This window comes from Lolium rigidum, chromosome 2 (genome assembly GCF_022539505.1).
Source record: "Lolium rigidum isolate FL_2022 chromosome 2, APGP_CSIRO_Lrig_0.1, whole genome shotgun sequence".
Lineage (NCBI taxonomy): Eukaryota > Viridiplantae > Streptophyta > Magnoliopsida > Poales > Poaceae > Lolium > Lolium rigidum.
The window spans coordinates 245,900,451-245,911,155 of NC_061509.1; the positions used below are offsets into that span (position 1 = coordinate 245,900,451).

Sequence of the window (10,705 nt, forward strand, 5' to 3'; positions counted from 1 at the left end):
AAACCTCCATTTCCCCTCTCTCTGCCTAATTCTTCCCAATGCTGAAACCCTAGCCCGTACGGCCTCCGATCATCACCGTCGATGAGGACCTCCCCAGGACTCGCCGTGACCACCACTGTGATCGCCGTCCTCGACTTGGTCATGGTGCAAAAGGAATTGAGCCTGGGCGACCTGTAGCCTCGCCGTCGGGATCGTCTTCTCCGACGACGGGAGCAGGCAATTCCGGCGAACCAGACCTCCTCTTGCTCCACCGCCAAGCTCTGCGTGCTCCTGGTGAGCTCCTGATCCTCCTGGCATGCCTAGCTCGTCCGATTGCTTCCCGAATCATCGCCGCGCCGTTAACCCGTGAGCACCACCGTGCGGCATCGCCGGCGAGCTTGCTCCGGCGACCAAATAGGGGCCGCGATGGTACCTGCGTGTTCACCTCGGCGCGCTGAACCTCGCTGTATGGGTCGTTTGCCCGCGCGAGCGCCGTATCGCCGGCGATCACCGTCACTGGCCGCCGGTGGTGGCCATAGTTGCCACCTCGACGCCACCGTGGCAGCTGACTCAGCCAGACCCCACCTGTCTGTGTCTGTGAGTAGCACAGGCACGGGTGTGTCTAGTGTTTTAGTTTATTTTCATTTACAGAAAATGTCTGAAACTTCAAATAATTGTAGAAAATTCATAAAAAGCTCAGAAAAATACAAATGAGATCTCAAAATTCTTAGAAAAGAAAACTCTATCCAATAAAAATATAATATGAAATTTTTATTTTTAATAAAAAATTAATTATTTTAAACTCATTAATTAAGTCTTTTCTTTTACACTTAATTGACTTAAAATTCAATAATTAGGAAAACCTTCTAAAATAAATAAAAACCAGTAAGAAAATAAAGAAAACATTAAAAAGTAATTTTCTTTATTTGTTATTTTGTTAAATGCTTATTAGAGGGATTTAAACCCTAATTAATAATTACCTAATTGTTAATTCTTGAAAATTAATAAAATAACAAATCCAATATTATTATTCCAAAGTTACTAATAACTTCAAATTTACTAATGAAGTTATTAACTTATGAACGAAATAGTAATTATGCAACCCCAGTTCCATAAGGAAGAAAACTAGGAACTCATCATTTCATGTGTAAACCCAAAACCCTAATTCAACTAGAAACCCTAGTTCCATTATTTCATATGAACCCTAAATGGTTTCCAAACCTAAACCCTAGGTTAGAACATGTGATCATGATACTTTGATTTCATTCATAGCTTCATAGCAGCAAATAAATAATTGCCATGACCACATAAAATGTAAGAACCCTATCACTACTTAATGGCTATGCTATGTTCTCATCTAAATAAAACTTGTTGATCTAGTAGGATCAACCAAGTGTAAAACCCTGGTTCCTATTCCCAAGACCACCATCCTTAACTATCCATGAGTAGCATCACACCATTGTGATGAACCCTAATAGTAACCATGATTGAAGATTACCTAACCATATTCCACTAAATCCTACTAGTGTTGGATACTTATCAACCATCCTATTTAGGAGCCAATTATTCCTTATTTAATAGAACCAACAGTAAAACCTAGACCACATCAACCCTAATTGATATACTCCTTATTAGTTAAGAAGTATGTTCTTCAAAAGTTATTCTTTTGAAGAAAATATTGAATAGTCATCAACCCTGCCTAATAGAATCCATAAACCCTAGCCAGCTATCACCAGCAAGGTATACCAACCATGATATCAACCATGTTTAATGAATTGCCTAGGATGTACTTCCAACCTTGTTAGGATCCATCTAATCCTTAATCCAGAAGATACTTGGAACCATAGTAAACCCTAGAACCCACAAACCCAATTATTATACTTGTTCTTCATTAAAGAACATGTTCTTCAAAGAGTTATTCTTTTGAATTATATAATAAGTAATCATCAACCATGCACTATAGGATTTAAAAATTGACAACTGCTCTTTACTTATTATACAACTACTATTCCTTGGTGTGTATGATTGTTACTATGCATTTTACCACTTGCTTATGATTCTCACCTAACACAACCCTGAATAAGAACCTTGTTTGTGAATTACTCTAAAAGTGCAACACACCCTGAACTAATCATTACCACTCACTAATCCTAAATCATCGGGGTTAGGTCACGCTTAGAGCGATTGCATCTCATACTTATGCATTATTGCATCCTTTCCAATCTTTTAAACATCGTCCTTACCGGACGATGATGCTATTTCAGAAATTGGAGTTATTGCGTATCGAAGACCTTGACTGCATAATCTTGCAGTCAAGAAAGGCAAGTTCATCACTTGCTCATGCCGTTTGAGTATTTTTACCAAACTAGATGACCCGTTGCGCTATCGCGCAATGACGGAGGCTAACCATAGGGTTTCGCTTATTTTAGTACCGAAGGTTGGAGCAGAGCTCTTCCATCGAGTACAATAGTATCCGACGTGCGTGTTATCGCATTGCTCGACGACCCTTGTACTTTCATGTGGGTAATGCTCTCGATATCTCTTCCACTTTTCTTTGTGTAATCCACTTGCTATCACGGGAATATCATGGTTAAGTGGTTGCGATTTCTTATTTCATCACTTGCACATTTGTCTTTCATCGCAATGTTTAAGTGTACCTATGCACGGCGTTTTAATAACTTTCAAATAATACCCGTTGCGCTATCGCGCAAATGGCGGAGGCTAACCATAGGGTTTGGCTTATTTTGGTACCGAGGGTTGGATCAGAGCTCTTGCATCGAGTACAATAGTATCCGACGGGGCGTGTTACCGCGTTGCTCATCGTAACCATTGGTTTATTTCAATACTGGAGGCTCGGGAGCGTGTAGCTCTTTCGATGGCCGTCCCATGGTGAGCTATAGTAGTATTCAGCGTGTTTCGTTGGAGGAAACGCCCTCGACGGCCCTTGTACTCTCATTTGGGTAATGCTCTTGGTGTCTCTTCCACTTTCCTTTGGGCAATGCAGTTGCCATCACCGGAAAGTGTCTGCGATTTCTTATTTCGTTACTTGCATATTTGTCTCTCATCGCAATGTTTAAGTGTACCTATGCATGGCGTTTTAATAAGTTTGAAATAATTTCTAGGAATAGACGCCGCTTTAACAAGTTGCCCAACTAATAAGTTGCCCACGTACTCTCGGAAAAAAAATTCGCTTACGCGCACGCAGTTTGGTGTCACTATTCACTCCCTCTAGACAGATAACGGTTCCGAGTTCCTCAACAAGACTGTTGATAATCTCCTCACCACCCATGGCACCGCCCTGCGACTATTATGCCCATGCACTTCCCAGCAGAACGATAAAGCCGAGCGTGCCATTCGTACCATTAATGATACTATGCACACCATTATGTTCCAGGCTCACATTCCAGCTCCTCTCTGGGCCGACGCTCTGGCTACTGCCACATACCTGCTTAATTGTTGTCCTAGTACAACCATGAAGTCCCAGGTTCCGTACACATGCCTCCACGGTCGTCCTCCCTCATACATTGATCTTCGTGTCTTCGGTTGTCTTTGTTATCCTAAAATCGCGTCCACCGCTCCACATAAGCTTAGTGCTCGTTCCATGGCATGTGTCTTTCTTGGGTATCCCTCTAACCATCGGAGTTACCCCTGCTTTAACCCTGTCACTGGAAGAATACTCGTCTCGCGACATGTTGTCTTCGATGAGAAGGTTTTTCCTGTTCAGCATGCAGCTTCGTCATCCGCGCTTGCGCCTCCTGCGCCGCACGGACTCGACGACCTCTTCGGCACGCCGCCCGAGCCACCAACGCGAGCTCTTGCACCGGCCCCGCGCACCCTAGCGCTGGCCCAAGTGCGTCCGCCCCGGCCTCGAGCGCCCCCGCCTCGACACCGCCTCGCCCAGCCGGGTCCTCTACCGCGGCAGAGAATTCGGCGTTTTCTCTGGCGCGGCAGGCTGCCACGGCAGGAAATCCGGCAGTTTGTCTGCCGCGGCAGGCAGCCACAACAGGAACTCCTGCCGCACCTCGCGCTCGGCCCGCCGCCGCATGCCCTGCCCCTGCCACAGCTGCTGCTGCCGCCGCCTCGACGGCCTCCTTGAGGTAGGAGGTGAAGTCGGCCTTCTTGACGTGGTTGAAGCACTCGTCGCGGGGCACGTAGAACTGCTGAAGCACAGGCCTTATCTCAATAGTCGTTCAACATTACGATTGTTTGACATATGTACTTATCTGCAACAATATATTTTATTTTGTTTCCAACTAATAAGTCACTTGGCGCAACCGTCAATACTTAAGCCAAAAGTTTTGTTTTCCATGGTCTGCGGTTGCTATAATTTTGAGGAAAGAAAGTGAAATAAAAAATGAAAATGGGTTATACACAATCAAATAAGTTGTGTTTCTTTTTCTATACATGTTCTATATGACCAAATTAAAAGACTAACACATTAATCTTGGTCAAAATATAAAAAAGGTAGTCTCAACATTTCAAAAAAAAAACTAAGAAAACACATGATGTTGTTTGAAAACCCTAAAAATAAATCAACATAAATAATAAAGGCCGTACCAATGCACGCACATTCAACTGAAGCAAAGACGTCAAAAATAAAACTAAGACTTAAATATTTTATCAAGACCAAAGAGTCGGGATACTGTCCACATGCTATCGTCTAAAATTTTACACACACTTTACTGTGGTTGAAATAAGCTAATTGCTAAGAGTCTACATGTTTTGTCTCTTATCTGAAAATTAAAAGGAATAAACACGTCACACAATTGTCCATTTCCATAAAGAATGAAAGGATCGAGTCACTCTTTTGAGTTGACTCTTCTTGGATCGAGTCACCCTGAAGGGTTCCTCTTGCTGCTTTATCGACTTCACCCTGAAGGGATCGTCTTGTCTCGCCTTCACCCTAAAGGGATTCGGCTCAGACATGCTACTCCGGCTCGAACGCCTCTATCGAGTCGGTTCTCCCCTCATTAAATCCAAGGAATAACTCTTTCTTATCTTTGCCTAAAGGATAATTAAGGCATATCATTATTAATAAAATCTATTCAGTAGACGGTGTACCGGTCAATGACCTTCCCCTTTCTTCTCCAGTGGTCTCGTCTTGTCCCCCACCCAATTCTCCAATGTGTTGCGGCTATGCCCGCCAATTTCTCTCCCCGGCCACCTTGGACTGACTCCACCGGTCCCAATCCCTCGTTCTACCGTGTCTCAACCACGCGACCCAATCATCTCTCCTTAGTCCTCTGCCTAGCTTGATTGTCGTTGGTGGCGCCTGACACTCGCCGCGTGCCTCTACGCTGCATAGGCGCCTGCCGCTCTAGGAAGCTGCAGTGCCAAGACAAGCCGCGCCCTCGCTGCAGATTTGCTGGGATAGAACCAATAATTAATGGGTGGAGCGGGATCTAACCAAGAATTAATTGGTGGGGCGGGATTAAAGTAAGGTAATTGCTTTGCAGATTAAAATGTACAGGTTGTTGTCGGCCAAGGTACTGCCCGCGCAACACCTAGATGGTGTGTTAATTGTGGGATTACACTGGTGCAAATTGCTAAAGCGTGACACTTTTTAAGCCATAAGTTTTATTCATAGGGATGTTGATGCTTCTTAAATGACACCCTAGAAAACGCCTAATTTTCCTCGGTAAATTAGGATTGCCATCTTTTTTTCAACACCACCTTTGATATAGGAGTATACTATATATGAAAGAAAAACACCAATAATACAGTGGTTGACATGTGAAAGATATATTGAATTCAAATGGTTCCCAAGAGCCATTTTGCGCAAATACTGAAATCATATTAAAAGTTGGTGACACAATTTGTCCTTATCAATAATGTATCATTAATTAATCTCCGAATTATCGCTCAAAAACCAACAACTTTCATACTTGCTTCAGAGTAAAACTATGATGTTTCTTGTTTTTTTTAAACAGGATGACGTTTCTTGTAAGTGTGGTAAGATAGGATGAATTGATGTTCAATATTCCCTATTAGCTGTAGTTTTTATCTATGTTTAGACAAATCGTGTAATTAGGTTGTCATATGTCATGACCTGTGGAAGACATGTTAAATAAATAGTTCTGAACGTTTTTTAATTAGGCCATTTCATGGATCGGCAATTTCTGTAGAATCTGTATTTTTCTAACAACAATTTTGAACTGGTAGTAGTTACACCGGATCGGTTCAACTGACCAACCAACACATAATTGGAATGTAACGTACAGTGAGACTCACACTCACAGGGCACCAAAATGTTGTGAAGGCCATGAAAGATCTCTTACAATATTATATGCTTGGTGTGGATTAATGAGCTTGAGTGGTTAATGGGATGACATGCATATGATAATCCACTTTAACTTATGGGTTATAGTTTCGATGGCGAAAAAACCACGGAAGTGTATCTCATACCTCTTCAGGACACTGAAAACTACTATATATTCCCCTTAATAGAGGTGCTAATTAAGTTCTAACAACAAATTGGAGCAGCAGCCACTGCTGTCCAAAATGTAAGGCCAAGACAGCATGATTTATCACAATTACCACAGAAGACAAAATAAGCAATATCACGACTGCGAAGGAGAAACAGACAGAAAATGTATCAACAAAAATTCTTCCTGGGCAACAGTTCGTGTCATGCATAGGAGTAGTTAAAGAGCATATAAAGCTAAGCCCGTATTCTCAACATAGGGTCTGGATGAAGGATTGTCTTACAAGCCTCCCAATCAGCCAGAGGATGTACTGCGCTTACACAAAATAACTTTTACATAGCCCTATCTACATAGCTACCACAGCAGGTCAATGCCACAGCATAGAAGACACATCCAGCGGAAGCATATAGGCAAATAATAAGGGCATCACATTAGCTTGATGCTGTCAAGGCGGTGAGCCCATCTCGCTAGCTTGATGATGTATGGAAGTCACACCAAGTACCAGTGGACGCCGAGGTAGTGAGCATTACTAACATATACTGATGAGCTCTCACCTAGCCCCTGCAGCCGAGCCCCTCATGAAGATATGGCTGTACAGAACATGACCTGGTAAACAGAGAAAAGAACAAATAACAAAGAACCATTATAGTGTACTGGTACTCGGAAGCAAAAGAGTCCCGTGAAAAAAAGGAACGACATAGAAACAGAACTATTTCAAGATAGCAGTATCAAAGATCATAAAAGTGTATACACAAAGTAAGTAGGTTCTACCTTATACACATACACCATTTGTAGATACATCAGACCAACTTCTGGTTTGGTTTGTTGCCCGTTCCACACGAGCTAGCAGCAGTGTCGGTCCTAAGACATAAGAATGAGTGCACGATAAGGAATTTTTTCAACCTAGGCGACACATCGGGAAGAACCAAATAAACCAAGAAAGTTCAACAAGAGAAATAGAAGTGTTCACCCTAACTTTGGCCTAGCTTCATATATTCTCTTCCTTATCAAGTATGGCAAACTCATGCCTACATTTTCACAATAGTAACATAAGAAAGCAGACACAACCTTGACTCTATTCAAAGAAACATATGTCAGTCTCAAAAAAGATCATAGTGATACAAAGCAAAATGTAAAAGCATGGACAAATGCTATTAAAATAGAATGACGGGCAAAAAGTAGATTTAGCTATATATGCCAATCTAAATTCACAAATACTATAGTTAACACCAAGCCTGTTATTTTTCATTCAGCTACCTCATTATCTACTCTGCTGTGTTTCCGCTTTAACTACAAAAAAAAATATCATTCTTAGATTGTGAAGGCATCACAATATCTCGGGGCACTTCAAAATGGTGCATCCAGAAATGGAGGATCGAGAAAGGGAGATAAAACAACTATGATACCTCGCTACGGCCAGACCATATTGATCTAGCATGTAACAGTCAAACATATTTTTGTAACACAGACCGGAGCATGATCTGAACATATATATTAAGCAAAGAAAATGGGGAATCGGGATGACATAACTGCACATGTAAGTGATATGCTGGGTCTTAAATGCAAAAACTACAGAACTGCATTTCCTAGTAGAAGATACAAATCAAATATATCAATTAGTTAGAAGTAAATAGTCAAACAGAAAAGAGGGCTCAGAACGGCATATGGAATACGTGATACAGTTGCTCTTGAAAATTATAACGAGCACACAATAGTTAAGCTAAAGAATTCGCCAAGAAAACCTACCACAACCCAAAGATATCATGCGGGCCGTATTGTCTATACTGACCAAAAATTTGAAATGAGTGCTCGTAATTGTAATAGTTCTATTAATATTTTCAATCCTTTCCAGCCAAGAGAGTATGCAACAGTATGGTTACCTTGCCTGATTAGCCGTATTCTCTATATTAAATGCTTGATAACTATCTCTTTTTCTTATGCCAAATACACTGCAGAACTGTCCATAAATTTTAAGCTTATAGACAAAGTTTTGTAGCATTTTTTAAGCAATTTTTATCAGTTTTCCCTTTTGCAAGCAATACTTAATTATGAGAAGGTTTTCCGGATAAATTGGAACATCCCATATGTCACGACTTAATCCTTTTCTTCATGTAAAGTTCGGAACTACATAATATAAGATGAAACAGAAATATAAACTGGTCCTATTTGCTTTAAGTTGAGAATAAATACACACATTTAACTGTGAGAAAAAAAATACGGCCAAGGTTGGCTCAGCCAACAAACCATGGTGCAGCAAAACTGATATGACCATATCTGGGCAAGATAATTCGGCAAAATCCTAATGCAGCATGGTAGAAACATGCACAAGACACAGCAGGCTATAATCTAGGAAAAAGTAGATAACACAACTATATACTCACAATCCATTGCCATTTTGACTATTTTAACCATGTCCTTATCATGAAGGAAACTACATGCTTCAGCGATCATGAGGATCACATTTCAAATAGCTTCTCAAACTACAGTAAAGCTATAAGTATATTACAGTCTCAATCATGCTGAAGCTAAATCGAGTGGGGACCTCAACTTGAAGTGTTGCTCTGAAAACTTACTATCTGCTAATTAAAGAATGAGCGATTCTTGGAAGAAATTGCCAGGAAAGAAAATCAGTTTATTTTTATTTACTGAACTTTTTGAAGAAATCTGAACAATCAAATCTTGCAGAACAGCTAGCTAAATCACATGATCATTTTGAGCGCTATCAGAAGATAGAATAAGCTGCTGGAGCAAACATGGTAATATGTATTCCTTACCGTAACTAATACCATATATCGGAAGAAAAAGTGGTGTATTGAAGAAATTATAAGAAATGCAAAGCTTATGAGATAGATTTTGTTACTACCATAACCCCATCTGAAACACACACATACGAACAATGGTCACGACATTCAGTTATGTGTATGAAAGACAATTTTTTGGGCCACAAACACAAAATTTTTTGGGCCACAAACACAAACGTGAAGACAAATCTATACACATAATTGAATGTATTTACCAATTACCCTTAACCATCCCACCATATTAGCATCATAAAAAATAATCAAACACCTTGGTAGTTACTTTCATCTAGGAAGCAACATTAAAACAGAGATAACATCATAATATCGCTAATGCCTCCCAGTCCTCTCTCTCTCTCTCTCTCTCTCAGGAATAATACCTAGCAAAAGGATACCAAGAAACATCCACATGAACATGACATACTTGAAAAAATCAAAAAACAACACTCAAAACTTATCAAACATTCAGTACAAAAGATGAATTGCACTATAGCCTTATGTAGAACTTATGCAGCTACCCTTAAGCAGTACCAAAGATGCTTACTGGCTTCCAACAAGGCAACTTATCTGAAACATGAAACACTTTTTAGATGGTATTCTCTCTAGCTAAGCAACCTCGGCTATATCATCAAACCAAGTACACATTCCTCAAGAGTTAGCACCACATTTTAAAATATGTCTATTCTTTCTTTCTTTCTTAGAAATGCACCATATTGAAAAAAATTATCCTGTGAAATTCTGAAATTTACAAGCTCTGAAATGAAACTGACCTCACATTATCCATACAGGCTTGTGGTCTGCAATCACCATTTGAGCTGCAACCATACAAAGAATTACAAAAATAGAGTTATTACCAAGCTGTAGCAAAAGAAAAAAATACTACACAAAATTAAACCTGCAACAATGGGCACTAAAATAGTCAAACGTGAAACCATATTACAACCACAGATTTTCGTGAGCTCATGTCATACAAACGACTGAAATTCTGAAAAAATTGAGTGTCTAGCAACCCAAAAGATTATGATCTTACAAAAGAAATTAAGGATAAAAATGATGCTGATGGCCTAGAATGGGGGCTGTGAGGTGAACTTGCCTCCCTTATGATCCTGACACCAAGGTTAAACGCATCGAAATGATACCACTGTTGTAGCAATGAGGCATTGCCAGTCTACTGTCTCCTTCACGGTGGAGCTCCTCCTTGCCGCTTGGTCAGTGGATGAGAGACTGACACCTCCTGCTTTGTCGGCGGACAATCGGCTAGCGCACAATGTCTTCTAGAACCTCACAGCCAAGCATATACACACCTTGTATATTTGATTGCTATGCCATCACAACCACACTGCAAAAAAATGCATTCAATATACTAAACAACCGTTGACAACGAATTTACCCTGACACCTTGAATAGTTGGTTTTACAGTCTACATAATTATACCGGGAGCCACTGGCTGGGGAAGATTCGTAGAAGAGGCAACGGATCTCCTTCGCGCTACTAGATATGGTC

General features: G+C 40.7%; 1 long non-coding RNA gene across 2 annotated transcripts; it reads right to left on the reverse strand.

Annotated features, from left to right (window-relative positions):
• Positions 1–6,893: 6,893 nt before the first annotated feature.
• Positions 6,894–10,019, reverse strand: LOC124693219. 2 transcript variants are annotated; one of them, XR_006999898.1, is made up of 5 exons: positions 9,973–10,019; positions 7,662–7,694; positions 7,375–7,425; positions 7,176–7,265; positions 6,894–7,010 (listed from the first exon to the last, which is right to left on the reverse strand). It is a non-coding gene; the product is annotated as an uncharacterized LOC124693219 (long non-coding RNA). The 2 variants fall into 2 exon arrangements; XR_006999897.1 differs by lacking the exon at positions 9,973–10,019 and having other exon boundaries at positions 7,662–8,624.
• Positions 10,020–10,705: the final 686 nt, after the last annotated feature.